Genomic DNA, 23,833 nt, shown 5'->3' with positions numbered 1-23,833 from the left:
CTTTTTCGCCTGCATGGCGGCTACGAACCATGAGATTCCACCAGCTCCCATTATGCGGTAGAGTTGGGGGAGCCAGTGGTAACTACAGTGAACACTCCCGGGATGGCAGGCCACTGTAATGCCTTTCATGACCTGCCGTGTTCACATTTTTGTTGTTTTTTTTTGTAATGGGGGGGAGTTAATTTTTTTTCCCAAAAAATTCGTGTGTTTAGGGTTTTTGTTTTTATCGTTGGGGTGTCCATTTTTTTTGTTATACACCCTTTGGAGTAAAATTAAGGGCAACTGGATTGTCATGCCTTCAATCCGTTGCCCAAATTAAACACAAGCTGAAGCCGCCACATGTGAAATACAGAAAACACAAGTATCGAACCACTGGTATGGCAAAATAAGCCAAGGAAATATTAGCCATCCCAGAGGGAGATCTTGATTGTTTCCTGTAGTCCATCATTGGGGGCTGCACCTAAAAAACCAAGGCTGAAAAGAAAAAACAATTATTAATTAATAATAGAAGAAAAAAGAAAAAAATTGGAACGATACCGCCAGTCAACTTATGCGTGTTTTTTCTTTTTGTTGTTTACCTCTGGTTTTGACATTTTGATCAAGTGGAGAATTTACAATCTCCAATTTTAGGCAGTGTTCTGAATGCTAGTTGAACCCGTGTTGCCAAAACAAATATGACTGAGAATTTTAGGAAACGGTTTTATCGGCCTAAAATGTGCACAAACTAAGGTGGCACTCTCTTAAAACAAGTCCGGCGAAAATTAGGGCTCAAATGTTGCAAAGGTTTTTTTGCTAATTAATTGAGAGGGGGACGACTGGTGGTAGGAAAAGGGACAAATCTAGTGGGTTTGCAAGATGTCGAGTAATGGAAAGGAGCCATTTTTACGACCGAACCTATAAAAGAGAGCATTTTCAGAAAAAGGTTCAGTTGTTTAGTGGTGTTGAGCAAATTAACCTATCCGTGTAATTAAGAGCGTTTTAAACAATAAAAGTGAACGTTTTTTAATAAGATATCTAGAACATTTTTAATATATCAAAGGTAAAAATTTAATGACAGTACGTGAAAATCAAAGGAAAAGGTGTTAACATTATGTTTGAATAATTAGGTGACGAGGAGAAATTTAATAGAATAGAGTGGTGACGTGGTGTTCGAGCCGTGTGAATTTACCTAAACCGACAAACAAAAAAAGGTACGAGCGTTAAGTGCTAAAAATATAAAAAAATATGATAATTAAAATTAGTTAATTTTTTCCTTTTTTTGTGGGTTCGGCAGGTCGGTGTCAGGTTGGAGCACATAACGTTATCTTGTGGTCGATAGTGTCACTAACTCTGGAACATAAGGTAGGAACACAGTATTGCCAATCATCATTGAAAATAAGTGTTACCTAATACCATCTGTGGGCAAAACCCAAAACTAAGAATTAAATCTCCGCTCGTGGAATCCTAGCCCAGCACCCTAATCAATTTATTCGAGACACCCAAATTAATTGTTATACCCTGAAGTCTCCAATTCATTTCTTGCCAACACCGTGGTCTGAAATCGTCATAAAACGACGTAAAAATATACTAAGCTAATTGATGGTGGAAATTTGTTCTCGAAACAGGTAGTTGTCGAGAAGTAATGAGGATACCACTTTGTGAGACGTATGAGCGTATTGTGGTCATTATATGACCCCAAGGATGAATCGTTGCCCAGTTAAAATCTTAAAAGAAAATATTAAACCATTTACTTTTTTATTTATTATTCAAACTTTTATCTGACATAACATATCTTTAATTATTTATTCTGCTTGTTTAGTATATTATATTTTTTATTCAGCATATTTATTGTTTATTGATATTATTGATGTTTTAATTAGGTTATCAAGTTAATGTTTGCTTGTTAAGTCCAGTTTAAATGTCTGTTGTCAACATTCTCGTGAGCGAGATTATTAATCCTGATAATTAGGCCCATTACATGTCCGATATTAGAAAAGAGCTCTTTTTTTAGTGACATTAGGGTGGGTAGATGTCAGAAACCTAGATCTCGTGATATCGAAATGATTGATTTTGATTATCCTTATTGGATGGTTGTTTTGTATTAGTCCCAAGGACAAAAAGGAAACATTAAACTGATCATTTTGTTTGGTCAAAAGACCGTTCGTTTTAAATACCCGTTTTGTTAAACAATCACTATATTGATTTTTTTTTCTATCTTCAAAAGAGAAACTTTAGCTAGTGAAAACTGTTTTTAATTTTATTTTTTTTTATTCATAAATTATTTTATTTTATACAAAATTATAATCAACAAAATATTTAATTATTAAGTCCGACATAAATGTTAGTTTTAGAATCAATTAGAATAAAAATGACTTGATGTATTTTTTGGAATCAGAAATCATGATGTGCTAAATTGATTGGAAGGGGGACATGAAGGTGAGGTAAGTGGTGTGGCTGTGTGCGGGATTAGGGGTCATCTGGGAAAGAAGGGCAAAGGTGATCAAGGTAGGGAGGGCGGCTAAGCTGGTCCATGGGCCAGTGGTTAGTATGGATTGTGGTGGTGTCCAGTAGGTGATAGTAGATTGTTCAATGTTGTTCTCCAGTTGTATATTGTTGATGTTCCTGGGCCAGATGTCGGGATGGGACTCACCCCAAGGGAGTCGACGGAGTTGGCCGGCGCTATCAAGGCATCATTAGGCCGCATCTAAGGGACACATAACAGTATGGCGCCCAATCCAAAGAAACCTTAGTGTTTGTAGACGTTAGGAAGTGTATACCATCGAAACACTTGGAAATAGACCACTAGAAAGAGAAAGAAATAGACCAACATTACAACTTTGCGTCAGGAACAAGCATTTCAGCCGTTTTTGTAGCCATTCTGGACAGGTGCCAGAATCTGATGTACAGAAACTGCTAGATATGGTTGTTTTAGACAAGAAGTCAGTGATGAAAAGTACATACCAGAATAGGATGTGGCACGGAAATCTGAGGGTTTAACGTTTTGCACAGAATATCCTGGGTAGTAGATTAGATTAGAATCAGATTAAGATTTAATAGTGATCCAGCTTCACATATTAGGATATCCGCTCTGGAATCAAACTAGAGGTCAGTTGTATTCAAATAGAGGAACTGAAAGCTGTTGACGTCGACGTTCAGAGGCGCATCAGTGCATTTATTAAATCGTGTTTTTTTTGTTGTTTGTTTGAATGATCCATCACAGTCCAAAACCATTAAAATAGCCTGAAAACCGCACACACTACTCCTCATCCGAAAATGTCCTCCTAAAAAGATGTATAATTAGATTTGAGACTTGATAAAGCGTTAAAAAAAAAAAAAAAAAAAAAAAAGACAAACGAGTAGAAAGCAAGAAATTGACTGACGAGAAAATAAAACTTAGGAAAGTGTAATGAGTAGAGAGACTAGGTCCCAAGCAAAAAAGAGAGATAGACCCACTTTATTCGACCTTAATAGAACCATAGATAATTCGGAAGGAAAGAAAACGAAGAAAGAGTCTGAAATGACCGAATCAACCCCAACAGGTGGCATACATTTCAGGGATTTATCCGACACCATAAACGCCAGGACCCCGATTATGGATACACCACGTCCTGCGTTAATGCAGACCGGAACAGAGCAACCACGTAATGCCCCGAACACTGATCAAATCAGGGCTTTAGAGACCTCTGTCCATTCCGTTCAATCGGAGATGGCTGAGATTAAGAAAGCATTAGGAGAGTTATCAATCACGATGCAAAAGATAGCCCAGGGCAACGTCGATCGAGAAAATACCACCAAACAGGTTCCGAACACTACCTCAGCTCAAAATGCACAAAATCAAGACGGCAACAACATTTTGAATCCAGTTCCGGCCAATATAGGGACCAATCAGGACCCACCAACTACTTCTACCAATTCCCAACAAACAAACAATGATTTTCAGGAGAGACCACTCCCTATCGAACAAACAAAAGGGTTGAATATAATTCGAATAAATAAACTAGGACTAAATTTTGATGGGAGTCCAAATGGTATTGGGGTTGAAGACTTTGTCTTTAGATTGGAGTACTTCCAAAAGCAATATAGGATACCATGGACAGAGATTATTCGTGATTTCCCTCTCTTAGTTTCCGGTAGAGCCGAGTCGTGGTTCTGGTTATTCCAGAAGACTAATCAATTTCACGATTGGGAAGATTTGAAATTCTGCCTATTAAGTCAATACCAATCATCTCGATCGAATTTTGAAATTGTCACGGATCTAGCTCAAAGAAAGCAACAGCCAAACGAATCGGTAGACAATTTCTTTCAAACAATGGCTAAAATCAGAACCAAATTGGTTCAACCAATTCCTGAAATCGATATGATAAAGATAATGAAAAAGAATATAAGAGAGAGCATAGGAAGAATTGTTTACCCGATACCGGTTTCCTCAGTTGAGCAACTCCGAATAGAGTGCAATGAGGCTGAGAAGCATTTTTTGAGACGGGAAAACAAACCAACCTTCACAACAGCACGCCCAATCAGACAGGTCAATGAAATTTATGAAGAAATGGACATGAGAGGAGACCAGTCCTATAGGGAGGAAAATTTTGAGGTGTCGGCTATTCAATTTAACCGAAACCCAAATCCTCAGCTAATTTGCTGGAATTGTAGGAAGACTGGGCATGGGTTTAGGGAATGTGAAGAAACCACAAGGTCCCTATTCTGCTACAAGTGTGGCAAACCTGGAACTACAACTCCAAAATGTAGCGTTTGTCAGCAGGGAAACTGCAAGAAGGGCGTCGAGAGAGAAGGGGGCTCACGTCCGAGTTACAACCCCGGAAACTAATGATATCCCATGATAATGATAAACATCATATCAATAACAATAGTGAGATTACACAAACCACTAATGAATCTTCATACGCCCAAGAAAGGCATCTAAAATCGCTTGAGGAGCGTCAGAAAAATTATGACCAAATTAGGGAAAGAATCTTCGGGGAAGTTGAGGTCCCACTGTGCAACAAAAAGGTCCCCAAAGTTCGTCAAAAGTTTGCAGATAAGAGGAAAAAGTTCAAAATGATTATCGAAGCCATAAACAGAACAATTCAAGTTAATGACCCTAGACCTTTTGCCGACGTAGAGATCGAAGGGATCCAATTAAAAGGATTACTGGACTCTGGGGCTTCAGTGAGTCTAATGGGAAAGGGCTGTAGGGAATTTGTAGAGAAGTTAGAAAAAGAAATAAAACCCATCTTCTCCCATGTTAAAACGGCTGCTGGTAGTCAACACCGGATAATAGGAAAAGTATTTTTAAACATCTCATACAAAGGAATGGAAAAACAAATCGAGTTTTATCTCTGCCCTGACTTAGAGCAGGAGATCTACTTGGGGATAAATTTTTGGAAACTATATAATATTGCCCCGGAAGTAGTTAAAGTCGATGAAATGAATGTAGAACAGATACATAAGGACATGGTTGATGGGGAGAACTACAAATTAAACCCACATGATTTAACTCCAGAACAACAACAAAGGCTAGATAATGTAATCAAAAATTTTCATACATTCGAGGAAAAAGGACTGGGAAAGACTTCGTTAGAGAGGCATTCCATAAAATTAGTTGATGGCGCTGAACCTGTAAAGGATCGATATTACCCCATATCGCCCGCAGTTCAGGCTATCGTATATGAAGAAGTAGACAACATGCTTCGGTTAAATGTCATAGAGGAAAGTGAAAGTCCCTGGTCCAACAGGACAACTATAGTTAAGAAACCAGGTAAAAATCGTTTCTGCTTAGATGCCCGAAAACTTAATAAATTAACGATAAAGGACGCGTATCCGCTCCAAAATATAGACGGCATCTTAAGCAGAATCGACGAAACCTATTATATCAGCAGTGTTGATCTAAAATTTGCATTTTGGCAAATTGAATTAGATGATGAAAGCAAAGCATACACAGCGTTTACTGTCCCCGGCCGCCCTTTATATCAATTTAGGGTAATGCCATTCGGCCTTTGTAATGCGGCCCAACGCTTGTGTAGGCTGATGGACAAAGTTATACCATCACACTTGAAAGAGAATGTTTTCATTTATCTGGACGACCTGCTGGTTATATCCAGTGACTTTGACGATCACCTACGTCTTTTAAACGAAGTAGCAGAGTGCCTGAAGAAAGCCAATCTCACTATAGGGCTTAAGAAATCTCAGTTCTGCTTCCGCGAATTGAGGTATTTGGGATTTATAATTGGCGATGGGAAGCTAAAGACAGACCCCGACAAAGTAAAAGCTATTAAAAATATTAAACTACCACAAAGCGCCAGGGAAGTTAGAAGCTTTTTAGGGACAGCGGGATGGTATAGGCGTTTCATTAAAGATTTTGCCACCATCTCCGCACCGCTTACGGATACACTAAAGAAAAGTAAAAAGTTTGTAATATCTGAAGCAGCTATTAAAGCATTCGAAGCATTGAAAAAGGCATTAACATCCGCTCCAGTTCTTCGCCATCCTGATTTTTCTAAACACTTTTACATCCAATGTGATGCATCAGAATATGGCATTGGAGCGGTGTTATACCAATTAAACGATAAGGGGGAGGAACATCCCATAGCGTTCTATTCCCAAAAATTGAATTCCTGTCAACGCAATTATAGCGTGACAGAAAAAGAATGTCTAGCAGCTGTGATGGCTATCAAAAAGTTTCGACCATATGTCGAACTGATGCCATTCACAGTGATTACAGACCACGCTTCACTAAAATGGTTGATGTCCCTAAAGGATCTAACCGGAAGATTAGCTAGGTGGTCACTGCAACTGCAGGCCTTCAACTTTAATATAGAGCATCGGAAAGGAACCGATAATGTCGTAGCCGATATGCTGTCGAGGGCCCCAGTTGTAGATGTTAGCGAAATCACTAAAGAGGACTTTCTAGATTTTGAGACCCTAGAGTTCGAGAGCGAGGAATATTCAGACTTGATCAAGACGATTAACGAGAATAAGGATAAATTGCCCGATTTAAAGGTAGAAAACGGGTATGTTTTTAAAAAGTCACTACCCCATGTTACCGAAAATGAGGAGCTCATGTGGAGGTTATGGATCCCTTCCAATCTAACCCAAGAAATAATAAGGAAAGCCCATGATTCGCTCACATCGGCACATGGTGGTATTGTAAAGACCCTGGAACGAGTCAGAAGATTCTTCTATTGGCCTCGGATGACAGTACAAGTGCGAGAATATGTTAGGAACTGTCAGCTGTGCAAGGAAACCAAAGCTAGCAATCAGCATATGATGCCCAGTATAGGGAAAGAGGTGGTAACTGATAGGCCGTTCCAAAAGCTGTACATTGATTTCCTAGGAAAATATCCTAGGTCAAAGAAGGGTAATACATACATCTTCATCGTTGTGGATCACTTCACCAAATTCACCTTCCTCAAAGCTATGAGAGAGGCAACCACAGGAAACGTAGTCAGATTCCTCGTCGATGAAATTTTTCATAAATTTGGTGTTCCTGAAGTGATCCACAGCGATAATGGTGCACAATTTACCTCCAAAACCTTTGAAGAATTGATGGACACCTATCAGATAAACCACATGAAAACGGCCATATATTCACCACAGTCAAACGCGTCGGAACGTGTTAACCAGTCGGTGATTAATGCCATGCGGACATATCTCGATAAAGACCACCGAGATTGGGATATGTATTTATCCGAAATAGAATGTGCATTAAGAAATTCTATACATACTTCGACTGGTGTGGCACCGTTCTTCGCGTTGTTTGGCTTTCATATGTATTCAAGTGGTTGTGATTATAACCTTGCAAGAAAGCTAAAGTCCTTAACCGACCATGAACTCAACGGTTTAGATAGACCAAATAAACTAGAACTTATAAGAGATAAGATTAAAAACCATTTGCACCAAGCGTACAAAAAAAGTTCTGAAAAGTATAATAAACGAGCACGGGTGGTAAAATTTCGACCTGGACAGGAAGTGTACAGGCGAAATACAGTCCTATCCGACTTTTCTAAAAACATAAACTCAAAATTCTGCAAGAAATTTTTGAAGGCTCGAATCGTGAAACCCGTTGGACAAAATATGTATGAGTTAGAGAATATGCAAGGGAAATCTATCGGTATATACCATGTCAAGGACATAAAGTATTAGTGCAATATAGAAACAAGATCTGTGATAGACAAGTGCAATATTAGATTTAAGTTAGCTTTAATTATATGTCGTGCTTGTCCCATCCATAGATTTACTTCTATAGTGCAATACAATACTACGTCTGTGATATATGCCAATGTACTTGATTTTAAGTCCAAATCAGTAATAATTTCCCTTCATTTTATACCATACCTCGTAATTATATCTCTACTCCAGAATTATACTAGCTTTTTGATTATACCAGTTTTAATTTTACACCCTAGCTTTTATTTATATGTATATATTATATTTCCCTACCCTATCTTGTAATTATACGCTCTATATAAGAACTTACGCGATAGTCCACATCCATCGAAGAGAGCAATTAGGTTCCCAATCGTTCTCAAGTCCATACCGGACAACCTAGAATGAGACACAAAGTAAGGACTTATATGATGGACCTTGAACACTATACTTCCCTAATGCCAAATTATGTCCTTAGCCCGGCTGAATCTCAGGGCGTGAGAGTTCCCCACGTTGGGTTTAATCAACGACATCACATAACCCATAGCCCCCGCACACCAGTCCTGACTGCATGCTTGGTCAGCCCTGGAGTTTTGTTGCGGTGCCTCACAGAACAAAGTCCCAAATCCGAGGGCGAAAAAAAATTTTGCGTGGAGGGGCCTTAGGGTGTAGCCTTTTTCGCCTGCATGGCGGCTACGAACCATGAGATTCCACCAGCTCCCATTATGCGGTAGAGTTGGGGGAGCCAGTGGTAACTACAGTGAACACTCCCGGGATGGCAGGCCACTGTAATGCCTTTCATGACCTGCCGTGTTCACATTTTTGTTGTTTTTTTTTGTAATGGGGGGGAGTTAATTTTTTTTCCCAAAAAATTCGTGTGTTTAGGGTTTTTGTTTTTATCGTTGGGGTGTCCATTTTTTTTGTTATACACCCTTTGGAGTAAAATTAAGGGCAACTGGATTGTCATGCCTTCAATCCGTTGCCCAAATTAAACACAAGCTGAAGCCGCCACATGTGAAATACAGAAAACACAAGTATCGAACCACTGGTATGGCAAAATAAGCCAAGGAAATATTAGCCATCCCAGAGGGAGATCTTGATTGTTTCCTGTAGTCCATCATTGGGGGCTGCACCTAAAAAACCAAGGCTGAAAAGAAAAAACAATTATTAATTAATAATAGAAGAAAAAAGAAAAAAATTGGAACGATACCGCCAGTCAACTTATGCGTGTTTTTTCTTTTTGTTGTTTACCTCTGGTTTTGACATTTTGATCAAGTGGAGAATTTACAATCTCCAATTTTAGGCAGTGTTCTGAATGCTAGTTGAACCCGTGTTGCCAAAACAAATATGACTGAGAATTTTAGGAAACGGTTTTATCGGCCTAAAATGTGCACAAACTAAGGTGGCACTCTCTTAAAACAAGTCCGGCGAAAATTAGGGCTCAAATGTTGCAAAGGTTTTTTTGCTAATTAATTGAGAGGGGGACGACTGGTGGTAGGAAAAGGGACAAATCTAGTGGGTTTGCAAGATGTCGAGTAATGGAAAGGAGCCATTTTTACGACCGAACCTATAAAAGAGAGCATTTTCAGAAAAAGGTTCAGTTGTTTAGTGGTGTTGAGCAAATTAACCTATCCGTGTAATTAAGAGCGTTTTAAACAATAAAAGTGAACGTTTTTTAATAAGATATCTAGAACATTTTTAATATATCAAAGGTAAAAATTTAATGACAGTACGTGAAAATCAAAGGAAAAGGTGTTAACATTATGTTTGAATAATTAGGTGACGAGGAGAAATTTAATAGAATAGAGTGGTGACGTGGTGTTCGAGCCGTGTGAATTTACCTAAACCGACAAACAAAAAAAGGTACGAGCGTTAAGTGCTAAAAATATAAAAAAATATGATAATTAAAATTAGTTAATTTTTTCCTTTTTTTGTGGGTTCGGCAGGTCGGTGTCAGGTTGGAGCACATAACGTTATCTTGTGGTCGATAGTGTCACTAACTCTGGAACATAAGGTAGGAACACAGTATTGCCAATCATCATTGAAAATAAGTGTTACCTAATACCATCTGTGGGCAAAACCCAAAACTAAGAATTAAATCTCCGCTCGTGGAATCCTAGCCCAGCACCCTAATCAATTTATTCGAGACACCCAAATTAATTGTTATACCCTGAAGTCTCCAATTCATTTCTTGCCAACACCGTGGTCTGAAATCGTCATAAAACGACGTAAAAATATACTAAGCTAATTGATGGTGGAAATTTGTTCTCGAAACAGGTAGTTGTCGAGAAGTAATGAGGATACCACTTTGTGAGACGTATGAGCGTATTGTGGTCATTATATGACCCCAAGGATGAATCGTTGCCCAGTTAAAATCTTAAAAGAAAATATTAAACCATTTACTTTTTTATTTATTATTCAAACTTTTATCTGACATAACATATCTTTAATTATTTATTCTGCTTGTTTAGTATATTATATTTTTTATTCAGCATATTTATTGTTTATTGATATTATTGATGTTTTAATTAGGTTATCAAGTTAATGTTTGCTTGTTAAGTCCAGTTTAAATGTCTGTTGTCAACATTCTCGTGAGCGAGATTATTAATCCTGATAATTAGGCCCATTACATGTCCGATATTAGAAAAGAGCTCTTTTTTTAGTGACATTAGGGTGGGTAGATGTCAGAAACCTAGATCTCGTGATATCGAAATGATTGATTTTGATTATCCTTATTGGATGGTTGTTTTGTATTAGTCCCAAGGACAAAAAGGAAACATTAAACTGATCATTTTGTTTGGTCAAAAGACCGTTCGTTTTAAATACCCGTTTTGTTAAACAATCACTATATTGATTTTTTTTTCTATCTTCAAAAGAGAAACTTTAGCTAGTGAAAACTGTTTTTAATTTTATTTTTTTTTATTCATAAATTATTTTATTTTATACAAAATTATAATCAACAAAATATTTAATTATTAAGTCCGACATAAATGTTAGTTTTAGAATCAATTAGAATAAAAATGACTTGATGTATTTTTTGGAATCAGAAATCATGATGTGCTAAATTGATTGGAAGGGGGACATGAAGGTGAGGTAAGTGGTGTGGCTGTGTGCGGGATTAGGGGTCATCTGGGAAAGAAGGGCAAAGGTGATCAAGGTAGGGAGGGCGGCTAAGCTGGTCCATGGGCCAGTGGTTAGTATGGATTGTGGTGGTGTCCAGTAGGTGATAGTAGATTGTTCAATGTTGTTCTCCAGTTGTATATTGTTGATGTTCCTGGGCCAGATGTCGGGATGGGACTCACCCCAAGGGAGTCGACGGAGTTGGCCGGCGCTATCAAGGCATCATTAGGCCGCATCTAAGGGACACATAACAAGTACACCAACCAATATGAATAAGTGAAAAGTGTCATCTTTTATAATGTAAAGTAATCAAAAGAACAATTGTGACAAAGAGAAAGTACCATCTACAGATCATTTTGGTCTTTACAAAAAAAGTAGCTTAAGAAAAGAGCCCCACCTTTCTGTGATAACATCCCAGAAAAAAAAAAATGGAAGTGGTGCAAGTTGGAGTGAGGATTTCATTACATGCATGGATGCGCTTCCAGTGGACTAATGAAAAAGGCAATCCTTTTCCTCACATTTGGATTACATCCAACAAGCACTTTTATGTATAAACGATAAAAAATTAAATTTTCATTCAACAAATGAAATTAAAGTAATACGGCGTTTATATTATAGTTTTTTGCAGGGTTAACCTTCTTTATGAGGATTTGTTTGAAGTATATACAATGGAAATGACATTTGAAACCCAGACCCACTGGGTTAACCTTGTTATATATAAACGGCCTATAAGAATAAAATTAAAATGTCTTATTAATGGCCTGTTCCCGTACTTTACAAAGTGGTAAAAGTCGTAAACGATTTTCATACAAATTTTGTGTACGGGAACGCAAAACTCGTAAAAGTGGTAAAAATTGTAAAAATGGAGTGCTTCCTAGCTGCGTGCTGCGGAAGCAAAATGGAGTGCTTCCTAACTGCGTGCTGCGGAAGCAAAATGGAGTGCTTCCTTTCTGCGCGCTCCCTTGTAAAATTCACTGAGGAATTCATAGAAAAAGAAGCACTTCGTGACACTTGCACCAGTGATTTAACTGCTTCCGTGGATGCAAACTTTTTGCTGGGATAACCTTCATATTTTCACATGTGGCTGATTCACAATGATTTGTTACCTAATTGAGTAAAACTTGATAATTAAAAAAAGAAAGCATAATTTTAGGCATAAATAAAGGAATTATATTATGAAAACGTAACTCTACATATTAAAATCCAAAAAAAAGAGAAAATAATATAAATGTTAAAAAAATAGATAAAATTCATATTAAATTACCTAAAATGATATAACCTAAAATTAACCTAACCTAATAATGAAGTGCACATGGATATCATTATCAACCTGTAGACTACATAGAAAAGTACATTCATTATAAATTGAGAAACATATATACATATATGAAGCACTTTAATAGAAAAAAAGGAACAAACATAAATATATTAAGTTATATATATAAAAATTTCTCTATAATTTTTAATAAACAAAAATTAGATATATATAATTTTATACATATGTACATATAACAATTTCAAACCAAAATATACAAAAAAAAATACAAATTATTAAATATTGCATGTTAATAAACAAATATTTATTAAAATTAATCATTTTTTTTTTTAATATTTTGTTGTTGAAATTGTTGTAAAAGGAATTATTATCTATTATCACATTAGCGCTAAAATAATATTAAACAAAAATACATCTATTTTTTTTAGTAATATAAAAATAAGTATAAAATTTTTGTCTAAACGTTATAAAATGAACGAAAAGTTCCAATTTAATGAATATAATTTGATTGTTAATTAAAATATTAGAAATGTTTTGATTTTTGAATTCAAAATGGGTTGAATATTTGTTAGGTTTGTGGTAAGTTTCATTAGGGGTATTTTCCAAATATTAGATGGCAGGAATATACCACGGATGACTGTAATATGTCATATGGGGTGGGCAAGAAGCCATCGAGGTTAACATCCAGAACCTCAAATTGGTTGGAAATCTAAACGCTATTCATTTTAAGTTGATTTAATAAAAGGTTATTATATTTGATTTACATCCGTTTCCTCTTTGTTTGCTATTATAAATTCAAATTTAGATTCAATTTAAATTCCCGCTATGAACAAAAACATCTATCATGGTACACAAATTTATATGGACAGTTTAGCGGAAAAAGAACCTACCCATTCCGGCGAGCTAAGCCGCAGCCAAAACATAAGTACCATGTCCGCTCAACTAGACTGTCACATATATGGCGCCCAACTCTCGAGCTTCTTTAAATTTTTGTTTTTACAATAGCCTAAACTCTTCATCAAACTACTATCAGTTGTATAGGTATCCAGGAAGGCTAGTATAAAGCCATGCCATGTTGTAAAGGTACTCTGATGTAGTGAAATGTAGAGTTACCAATTTAGTAAAGTGTTATTACGATCGTGGAAGTATCATAATTTAAGGCTATAGAGCTAGATATTTATTTGTATTTCAACGAAAGTATTATTCATTGACCTAAAAAGGTATAATTCATTTAATTTTGATTTCCCAAATTGTATTTCGATATATAAACCTCAAAACCCAAATCTATTGAAAACAAAAACAACATTCGATTTAAAATGAATACTTTATTTAAAATGTTTATTAGAAAATAATCATAATTAAGTATTCAATTACAATTTATATTCTAGATAATTAATTTTCTAATTAATATTAGAAAATGTTAATAGTTTAGAAAAGCTATAAAAGTTGTAAAACTGATTTCCATCCTAATGTAAATACATAGAAAAATATACCACTATCTAACAAATAAAAATTCAACCCAGAAATTATCTTATAATTGAATCAAATTTGTCGCTATTTTCATTGAATGATATTTATTTACACATCATTGAAAATTACTAAAGAATAAAAATAAAAAAACATATGGAAAGAAATTGAAAACTAATAATATTATTACATAAAAACAAAGAAAAATTCTAAAAGAATACAATTTCCAAAAATATTCAAAAATCTGAAAAGAAACAGAAAAACATAGCTATTATTAAAATAGTATATTTTTATATACTTAAAACTTATATACTAAAACTTAAAAATATTTCAAAATATTATATACTAATTATTATATTATTTATTAAGTATTTGAATATAAATTACATATAATTAAATTTCCAAAATATTCAATGAAAATTATTAACATTTATATTTCCAATTTAAAAATGCTAAAAATTTAACTTGATAAATTTCCAATATATTTCATATGCTAATCATAAGAAAATTTTGCGCATAAATTCATTTTTTTCAACTTCATATTGGTCATTCAAACTCTTTTCACCCATTTTCTAATTAAATATTTTCCATAATGGCAAGTAATAACCAAAATCAGTTACCTAGTAGATCATCTAGTAGGATAGCGAGCAAAAATAATCAAAATACAGCTCCTCAAAATCACCCTATAGCTAGTACTTCAAAAGCGGCATTTCAAAACAATAACCCTATAGGTAACCAAATTTTGTCCAATAATACTGCTGTAACGCAAAATAATGCAAACAGTTCATTGCTTTCTACACCAGGTGTAAATCAGACTGTTGTCCAAACAGGGATTCCACCATTAATGTCTGTCAATGTTCCACCACCTACAGGTCCTCAAAGGACATCTTCACCAGACACTGTTACTTCCATAGCTAGTCCAGAATATAATAGTACTGTTGCTCAAGAAATAAGAAGTCAATTTGAGAGAAATGCTAGACAACAACCCCCATTAGAAAACGTGAATCTTGAAGCCCCTATTCTTAGTAATGACGGTCCAAGTCTACGAGAATACATAACCGCGTCTGTTAGAGTAGCTCAAACCGAGGCCATACAGGCAATGGAAAACAGATTAGCGGCTATGATACCTCAAGTGGTCTCAAATTCCATAAACTCTTTGAGGAATTCGACTTTTAATACCCGAGATGCTAATAGAACTGAGCATGAACCAATACCGCACTCTTACTATCCCCAAACAAATAATTTCCAAAGGCAACAACAACCAGCCAATACGAATATTAATCGAGAACACTATTCTCAAAACTTTAGTCAAAATTTTGCGATAGGTTATAAACCGATGACTCCACTTCAATTGCAAAAATGGGGATTGAAGTTTGATGGTTCTTCGAAAAACATTAGCGTTGAGGAATTCATTTTTAGGGCAGAATCTCTAAGAGTTGACTATAATTGTCCTTGGGATGTTTTCGTCAAAGGATTCCATCATTTGCTAACTGGAAGAGCCTATGATTGGATCTGGCAGTTCCGCCAACAGAATCCTTGGTGCGAATGGGATTTTCTAAAATATAGCCTCATTAAAAAATTCCGAAATTTTGAATCCGATTTTGAAATACAAAGAAAGATTATAGATCGTCGACAGCTTCCTTCCGAAACTGCCGACATCTATATTTCTGAAATTGTTAAATTAAAAAATCAGATGAGAGTTCCCATCCCTGAATTTGAGATAGTACGAATAATCAAAGAAAATCTAAAGGAAGGACTAGTACAACTCATTTATGCAAGAAATATTGAATCGATAGACGTTCTCATAGAAGAGTGTAGAAGAGCTGAAGCAAATATCGCTAAACGAATGCTTTATAGGCAACAGCAAAACTACAGAAGAGTACATGAGATTGAGTTCGATGAATCCTGTGAACCGTTTTCTGAAGTTGAAGCAATTCATGCAACTTCACCAGCAAGGCAAATGACATGCTGGAATTGTAAGAAAACCGGCCACACATATATCGAATGCGATGTAGAACAGCGCAATATCTTTTGCTATAAATGTGGGTTCGATGGCGTAACATCACCCAAATGTCCAAAATGCGTGGGAAACCGCTCCAAGAGCATGGGAAATGCTGGGAACCCATGTTCTCAGAAGGACACATCCCAGTGAAACTATTTACCCCAGACCTACAAACAAATAATGATCAGACATTCAATCAAAACTCCACTAATTTACACGTAGCCAAGAAAATTTATTCAACAACAACAAAACTTAAAACTATTGTACCATATGAAGAAAGATTGCTAGAGTACAATAAAAAAAGGGCTGAAATATTCAAGGACTTTGTACCTGAAGTTAGCAAAAGAGTTGTAAAAGCAAGAAAAGGTTACCTTAGAAGAAAGACAGAAAGAAAATCTATAGCCTCAGCATATCTAGAAGTCGATAATGACATCAGACCTTATATGAAAGTAAAACTCAATGGCATCGAGTTCACTGGCCTTATGGACAGTGGAGCTTCAATAAGTTGCCTGGGTCATGATTGCATTGAAAATGCTGACAAAATGAATGCACAGATTTTCAATTTCAAATCGTGCTTAAGAACAGCTGACGGCAAGCAACAGCTAATTGTAGGTAAAATCAATGTCAATGTCCTTTGTGGAAATAAGTCTACTGAAATGACATTCTATTTAGTACCTAGCTTGAAGCAAAATCTTATTTTAGGATATGATTTTTGGCAAAAATGTCATATTAAAATCTCTGTCATACCTACTATAACAGACAAAGAAGTGTCAGAACTCGAAGAAGACAGAAAAATGCATAGTTTATCTTATGAACAATCGGTAAAATTAGAAAACGCTAAACTCTCATTTCGTTGCTACACGAAATACGGTCTAGGAAAAACTCATCTGGAAGAGCACATGATTGACATTGGAAATGCAGCTCCTAAAAAGATGAGGTACTACCCAGTTAGTCCAGCAGTACAAAAACTGATGTACGACGAACTAGACCGTATGCTCGAACTCGATGTAATCGAGATAGCACGAAATGCAGAATGGAACAATAGAGTCACCCTTGTTATAAAACCCAATAAAAACCGATTATGCTTAGACGCTAGAGAACTCAATAAGGTGACGCATATCCGTTGCCTAATATTGAAGGCTTATTAGCAAGACTCGGAGATACACATTTCATATCAGCAATAGATCTAAAGGATGCATTTTGGCAAATTCCTTTGGAGGAATCGAGCCGTCCTTTGACAGCATTCACGGTCCAAGGTAGACCCCACTACCAGTTTAAGGTCATGCCTTTTGGACTATGCAATGCTGCTCAAAGGATGTGCCGCCTGATGGATAAAGTGATTCCTCCAGAGTTGAAGGACCGTGTTTTTGTGTATCTCGACGATCTATTGGTGGTATCTCAGAACTTCGATGTCCATATGGAAATGCTCAAGGTTGTAGGAGACAGACTTACAAACGCTGGCCTTACGATAAATATGGAGAAATCGAAATTCTGTTATCGAGAATTGCGATATCTCGGTTATATCGTAGGCGCAGGCAAGCTAAAGCCTGATCCGGGAAAGATAGAAGCCATTATGAACATCAAATTGCCCAAAAATCAAAAGGATGTAAGGAAATTTTTAGGTACTGTTGGGTGGTATCGTAGATTTATCCACGATTTTTCCACCTTAACATCCGCCTTAACAGATACCTTAAAGAAATCTCCGAAGTTCATAATGACACCTGAGGCTATCGAGTCTTTCGAAAAATTGAAAATATGCTTAGTTTCAAGCCCTGTTTTGTCGAGCCCTGACTTTTCAAAACCTTTCTTTGTGCAGTGCGACGCCTCAAACGTTGGAGTTGGCGCTGTTCTCTTTCAAAAGGATGATGACGATGGTGAACACCCCATCGAATACTTCTCCAAGAAATTGAACAGTGCCCAACGCAATTATTCCACCACAGAGAAAGAGTGTTTGGCAGTAATCTTGGCCATTGAGCGGTTCAGGCAATACATTGAGTTGATGGACTTTACAGTCATCACTGACCACTCAAGCCTACAATGGCTGATGCGGCAAAAAGACTTGAATGGACGTCTAGCGCGATGGAGTCTTAAACTTCAAGGCTACAGGTTCACTATTGAACATCGAAAGGGAACCAAAAATGTAGTACCTGACATGCTATCCCGCCTAGATATGGAAGAAATCGCTTTTGACACCACAGCTCTCATTGATTTCGATTCGGAAGAATTCAAAAATCCCGATTATTTAAGTCTAATTGACACAATCGCACAAAATACAGACCGGCTGCCCGATTTGAAAGTGCAGGAAGGAGTTGTGTATAAAAGGGTCAAGTTTAACACCATAGATGTAGAAAATGAGGAGGCCTGTTGGAAGATTTGGCTTCCAAATAGTTTAACTAAAGAAATTGTCAAAAAGTCCCATGAAATAAATACATGTCATGGTGGTATAGCTAAAACCATACATAATATTCGACAATATTTCTACTGGCCTTCTATGGTTACAGAAGTACGCGAGTTTATAGGTAACTGTGATACATGTAAGGAGATAAAACACCCTAAGCAAATTCTTAGACCTCCAATGGGAAGTGAAGTGATCACACTACGACCATTTCAAAAAGTCTATATTGACTTTTTAGGACCTTACCCCCGGTCAAAATCAGGCAAAAGTTTCATATTTATAGTCCTAGACCACAAAACCAAATTTGTTCTGCTCAAATCAATGATAAAAGCAACAGTTTCACAGGTAAATAAGTTTCTAGTCGAAGAGGTATTCTATAAATTCGGAGTTCCCGAATATATCCATTCTGATAATGGTAAACAATTTACCTCAGATGCCTTTAAAGAGCTCTTAAAAATGTTTGGTATACAACACATTCGAACTGCAATACATTCACCTCAATCGAATGCAAGCGAAAGGGTGAATCAAACTATCCTTAGCAGCATTCGTAGCTATTTACAAACCGATCAGGCTAAGTGGGATGAAAAGCTACCGAAGATTGAGTGTGCATTGCGTTCTACTATTCATGCCTCTACAGGTACTACACCATATTTTGCTCTAACGGGTTATCAAATGATTACTCATGCAGATGCATACAAAATATTGAAGAAACTAAATGCTCTAGAAGACGGTGAGACTGCTGTTTTGCCTAAATCAGATCATATGCAAATATTGCACCACAAGATTAATAAAAAGATCCATGAGGCATACGAAAAAAACACTAGGTTTTATAACAAAAGAAGTAGAGTCATAACCTACAAACCCAGACAAGAAGTCTTTCGGAAAAATTTTGTGCAAAGTAATTTTGCGAAAGGCATAAACTCGAAATTATGCAAACCGTGGATTAAATGTAGAATACGGAAAGCCCTAGGAAACTGTCTATATCAAATAGAAAACCTTAAAGGGGAGTTAATTGGAACTGTACACGCTCAACACCTTAAACAATAGTATTAGTGACAACACTTATGACTAATGTTAATCTTAAATATCTAAAAATTGCACACCATTTTCAAAAGTTTCAGCAAAAAAAGAGTTGGTAGAAATAGGTCACAGTTGGCACAATTGCTGGAAAACCACACATCCATCCAGAATAGTATTTCATTATTACAGCAATCGTTGTAAACTACCTGAAAAAGAACAAAAAGAAATAATTATTCATAAAGCCAATAGTTTCATATTTGAACCTAAAAAAAAAGAAAATAATCAGTAACAAACATGATAATAATTTACTAAATGAACTTAGCTGATTATGCTACTGTTATGTATGTCACTGCTTTGGATCCTATCCAACCCATAGCCATCTACACAGACATGAAAATTCCACCATAATTGCATCTACATGCCACAAAAATATTTATCCTCAGTCACCTGAAAGCATAATGTAACTTGTAATGAATGTAATAAAACATATTAAAATTGGAAACATACTCCCCTTGTAAACATCTCTATGCAATTTAGTAAGACATTGCATCGCTTTTAAACTTCTTCCATCAATATCAGGATTATGCCAATTCTGTTAAATTCCACGACTTAATTCATTATCTGGTTCAATAGACTCTGGTCGTTTGCATGCAAAAAAACTGAGTATACGTAATATCACAGGTTAGTTTGCTTGACGTTACTCATACATTTTTCAATTAGGGCAGCGAACTATGGAAAAAAATGTCAAACTCTAATCAATATATCATCACGATATCATGACAAGCATCTCTACCTCTTTACACACACATACGTATTAATACCACAGTCGAAAATGTTGCCTGATCTGGGTATCGAACGCACGGATACATTGTGCAAGTATCCATTGCACTCTGTGTGTTTACCCAATCTATTTTGTTAAATCTTCCTTCAATAAGTTTAAGGTACCTTAAAACTAAAAACGGTATTATCAACTCATAAAAAAAAAACATAAAATATTAAAAGAATACCTTTCTGGTATAGCACATCTCCTGAATACTGTTTGTCACGTTAAACCTTTGTCCACATATGAGTTGCACAATAATATCGTTAAAGGAGAGATGAACCCAACATAGTACACTTGTCATACAACTCCATTTGATCAGTAAAACAATTAAGTGCACCTTTACGAATGTCATTCAGGAACTTCATTAGAGACCACTTCAATATGTCTACCTAAAATGTGCTTTTGACCATTTGTTTCCTAATTAACTACCCGTTCTTTAATAATAGTACAAGCGTAATGTCCAAATCTTGACGTCCAATGACACATCACTACATCGAAAAAAAAAACATCAAATTAAGGTATTACATAGTGTTTCAAATGTACAACTAAATATACAAACCTAACTCCATAGATACTCCAGTAATATTCTCGTTGTAACTACCATCGATTTTATGATTGACAAACTAATTGTTTCATAGAATATTGGCATATGAATATCTTTTTGTTGTCCATTAAACATTGTTTGATGCCAAACACTCCACATTTCCTTCATATAGTAAAGACTCTGAAAACAAAACAAAGAAAACATATTAGTCATATTAGTGTAATGAAAACATATCTAATTGCAATGGTCAGACACGTTCCCTGTCGAATGGATTATGTACATGACTACTTGGGTCACTGCCGTTTACTACTGTTCGTTCCACGCTTTTATGTACATGCTATATGAACTAGTTCATCATCATGTTAAATGCCCTATGCAAAGACGTAAACAGGTAGTATTGCTAATTTACAACAAATCGACTGTCTATTTGAAAACACCGGTTTTGCCAGAACTAGAAATAGAAAGATAAACATTAATAAATATGCTTACTGATATACTTATTTATAATTGCCTACATGTCCATGACAATTGATATTTCTCCATGACTCCATGACAAAAATAAAAGGTTACAATTTTCGGCTGGCTCAATAACTCTCCTTCAGTGTCCACAGAAATTTATATATGTACTCCAAATAATTTTCAAATTATTCGCTTCCAATCAATATGAAAGTTGTATTATTGCATTTGTATGGAAGATTGTTTTCTTTTAGCGCTGGCGTTAAACAATTCGTTTAAGTGGAAAATTCTTGACACTTCATTCATTTCTTCGCGATTTTGTTTGTTTGTAGACACAGTTGTTGTTCGCGCTATTTAACTTTTGTTTGCTTACAAATCAATTCCCAACTCATTTAAGCTCCACGGGCTACGTTAAATGAATTGGCTTTGTGACGGTCACACTTGCTGTTGCTTAAAAAATTGCAGCATCACGAAACAAATTAATATTTCTTGCGTTTTTTTTAAATTTGTTTGTCGAACAATTTTCCATGGGCTACAAAAAAATCAGAAATACCAAAATGTAAACAAAGATAAATAGAGATCGCTCATTTGTTTTTCGATCCCTCTAATTTATCTGGGCGTTGTTACACAATAGAGTATATAATACGTCCCATGACATATAGATGGTGCTGAATGTTATTTAATCATCTTTATGTTTGACGCAACAAGAAAAGACCAACATTTTAATAATCTACGTCAATGATTAAAGCCCAATTGCTAACGATATGCAAAATTTACACTTACAATAACACCCATAAAGAGCAATTTACATCTAACGTGTTATAAAACATGCGTCATATAAGTCTTCAATTCCGTAGAACATCTGTCAAATAAATGACATAACTTCCCAAAACATCTGTTTTAAGTACAAGTGTAAATTGTTTTTAATATTATAGTTCATTATTCCATAATTTCTATGACTATACCAGGATTTACATCCGCTGGATTTTTAAAACGTGTGATATTAAGTGAAATTTACATTTAACATATTTTATCGTGCGTCATTTAGGTTGTCAAATGCATTGAATATTTGTGAAATAAATACAAGTGTGCAAATGCATTTAACGTGTTTTACCCAATAGTGTTTTCAGTTGTAAAGGTAAACGGAGTTTAAGATAATAAATAATGAATCAATGCATGTATTATATGTCCAATACACATAATTATATCTCAAAGAGTTCTATTCATAAACATTTTAGTTCATCATTGTTTATATTTCAGTTGAATGTATTTATACATCAAGTGCATTTTTTCAAGTCTTTTGGTCTCTTCCTTTACCTTTGAAAATGGTAAAACCGGCAAAAGTAGCAAACATTTTAAACTGCTACCGTATGAATTGTATGGTGTCAGAAGTAAAGGAGCGCTTTTCGAGTAAAAAGTGGTAAAACTTGAAGATTTTTGCACGTAAAGGAACAGAGATTTTGATTCAATTTATACATGCATGCCATCTGCCGAGTCGCTCAACATCATCGTCATTAACGCACCCACGCTTGCAAATAATGTTAGTTCACACCATTTCATTACAAACATGTGATACTTCATCTTCACGATGTCACATTGAATTACTCTGCCATTTTTGAAAAAGTAATTCAACACGTAAGATACGATTCAACAAGATCACCCATAACCTTAAGATAATTTAAAGGTGATTTTTTTCTTAAAACAAGTTATCATTACAAGTGAAATGTTGTGTCTAAAATTTTCTAAAATTTAATTTTTTATAGAATTAGATTGTTAAGCCAAATTGACACATTCGCAAATTGACACATTCTACAACGAAATACATTTATATTGTTCACTCGGGTAAGAACTTTTCCAACTTGAAAGTACAGTCGATTCATTCTTGTAACAAGTGAATCAACATTATTTTTCTTTTTACCAGAATCTCGTGGTAAGGTCATAAATAGACCATAGAAAGGCCATTCTATTGAGGATTTGGCGATTTTTACAAACCGCGGTAGTCGCCAAGTACCAATTATACGCATAAAAGCCGTAGGATACCACAGATTCCGAGCCTGGACTTGTGGTAAAGGAAAGAAGTCATCTATATAATAGGACCTTAAACCAAGTTACCATAAAATACCACAGGTCTGAACAATATTAAAGAGTGAGTACACCAACCAATATGAATAAGTGAAAAGTGTCATCTTTTATAATGTAAAGTAATCAAAAGAACAATTGTGACAAAGAGAAAGTACCATCTACAGATCATTTTGGTCTTTACAAAAAAAGTAGCTTAAGAAAAGAGCCCCACCTTTCTGTGATAACATAACCTTCATATTTTCACATGTGGCTGATTCACAATGATTTGTTACCTAATTGAGTAAAACTTGATAATTAAAAAAAGAAAGCATAATTTTAGGCATAAATAAAGGAATTATATTATGAAAACGTAACTCTACATATTAAAATCCAAAAAAAAGAGAAAATAATATAAATGTTAAAAAAATAGATAAAATTCATATTAAATTACCTAAAATGATATAACCTAAAATTAACCTAACCTAATAATGAAGTGCACATGGATATCATTATCAACCTGTAGACTACATAGAAAAGTACATTCATTA

General features: G+C 35.5%; 6 long non-coding RNA genes across 6 annotated transcripts; 3 read left to right on the top strand and 3 right to left on the bottom strand.

The window, feature by feature from the left end:
• The first annotated feature begins 844 nt into the window (after positions 1 to 844).
• LOC141401802 (uncharacterized) lies at positions 845 to 2,377 on the top strand. Its single transcript, XR_012412444.1, has 3 exons — positions 845 to 1,039; positions 1,107 to 1,190; positions 1,274 to 2,377. It is a non-coding gene; the product is annotated as an uncharacterized lncRNA (long non-coding RNA).
• Positions 2,228 to 9,370, bottom strand: LOC141401804 (uncharacterized). Its single transcript, XR_012412446.1, has 3 exons — positions 8,453 to 9,370; positions 2,941 to 3,260; positions 2,228 to 2,781 (listed from the first exon to the last, which is right to left on the bottom strand). It is a non-coding gene; the product is annotated as an uncharacterized lncRNA (long non-coding RNA).
• A 268-nt stretch (positions 9,371 to 9,638) lies between these two features.
• On the top strand, positions 9,639 to 11,171 carry LOC141401803 (uncharacterized). The gene is made up of 3 exons (XR_012412445.1): positions 9,639 to 9,833; positions 9,901 to 9,984; positions 10,068 to 11,171. It is a non-coding gene; the product is annotated as an uncharacterized lncRNA (long non-coding RNA).
• Positions 11,172 to 14,074: 2,903 nt separating this feature from the next.
• On the bottom strand, positions 14,075 to 19,618 carry LOC141401234 (uncharacterized). The gene is made up of 2 exons (XR_012412295.1): positions 19,485 to 19,618; positions 14,075 to 14,228 (listed from the first exon to the last, which is right to left on the bottom strand). It is a non-coding gene; the product is annotated as an uncharacterized lncRNA (long non-coding RNA).
• Positions 19,619 to 19,993: 375 nt separating this feature from the next.
• LOC141401233 (uncharacterized) lies at positions 19,994 to 21,789 on the bottom strand. The gene is made up of 5 exons (XR_012412294.1): positions 21,284 to 21,789; positions 20,784 to 21,219; positions 20,409 to 20,712; positions 20,195 to 20,353; positions 19,994 to 20,130 (listed from the first exon to the last, which is right to left on the bottom strand). It is a non-coding gene; the product is annotated as an uncharacterized lncRNA (long non-coding RNA).
• Positions 21,790 to 22,847: 1,058 nt separating this feature from the next.
• LOC141401119 (uncharacterized) lies at positions 22,848 to 23,379 on the top strand. Its single transcript, XR_012412272.1, has 3 exons — positions 22,848 to 22,908; positions 22,988 to 23,066; positions 23,146 to 23,379. It is a non-coding gene; the product is annotated as an uncharacterized lncRNA (long non-coding RNA).
• Positions 23,380 to 23,833: the final 454 nt, after the last annotated feature.

Source organism: Musca autumnalis, unplaced genomic scaffold, assembly GCF_047663935.1.
Source record: "Musca autumnalis isolate F117 unplaced genomic scaffold, ASM4766393v1 scaffold_4, whole genome shotgun sequence".
Classification (NCBI taxonomy): domain Eukaryota; kingdom Metazoa; phylum Arthropoda; class Insecta; order Diptera; family Muscidae; genus Musca; species Musca autumnalis.
Note: the sequence above shows the minus strand (reverse complement) of the source record. Positions and strands in the feature narration are given on the sequence as shown.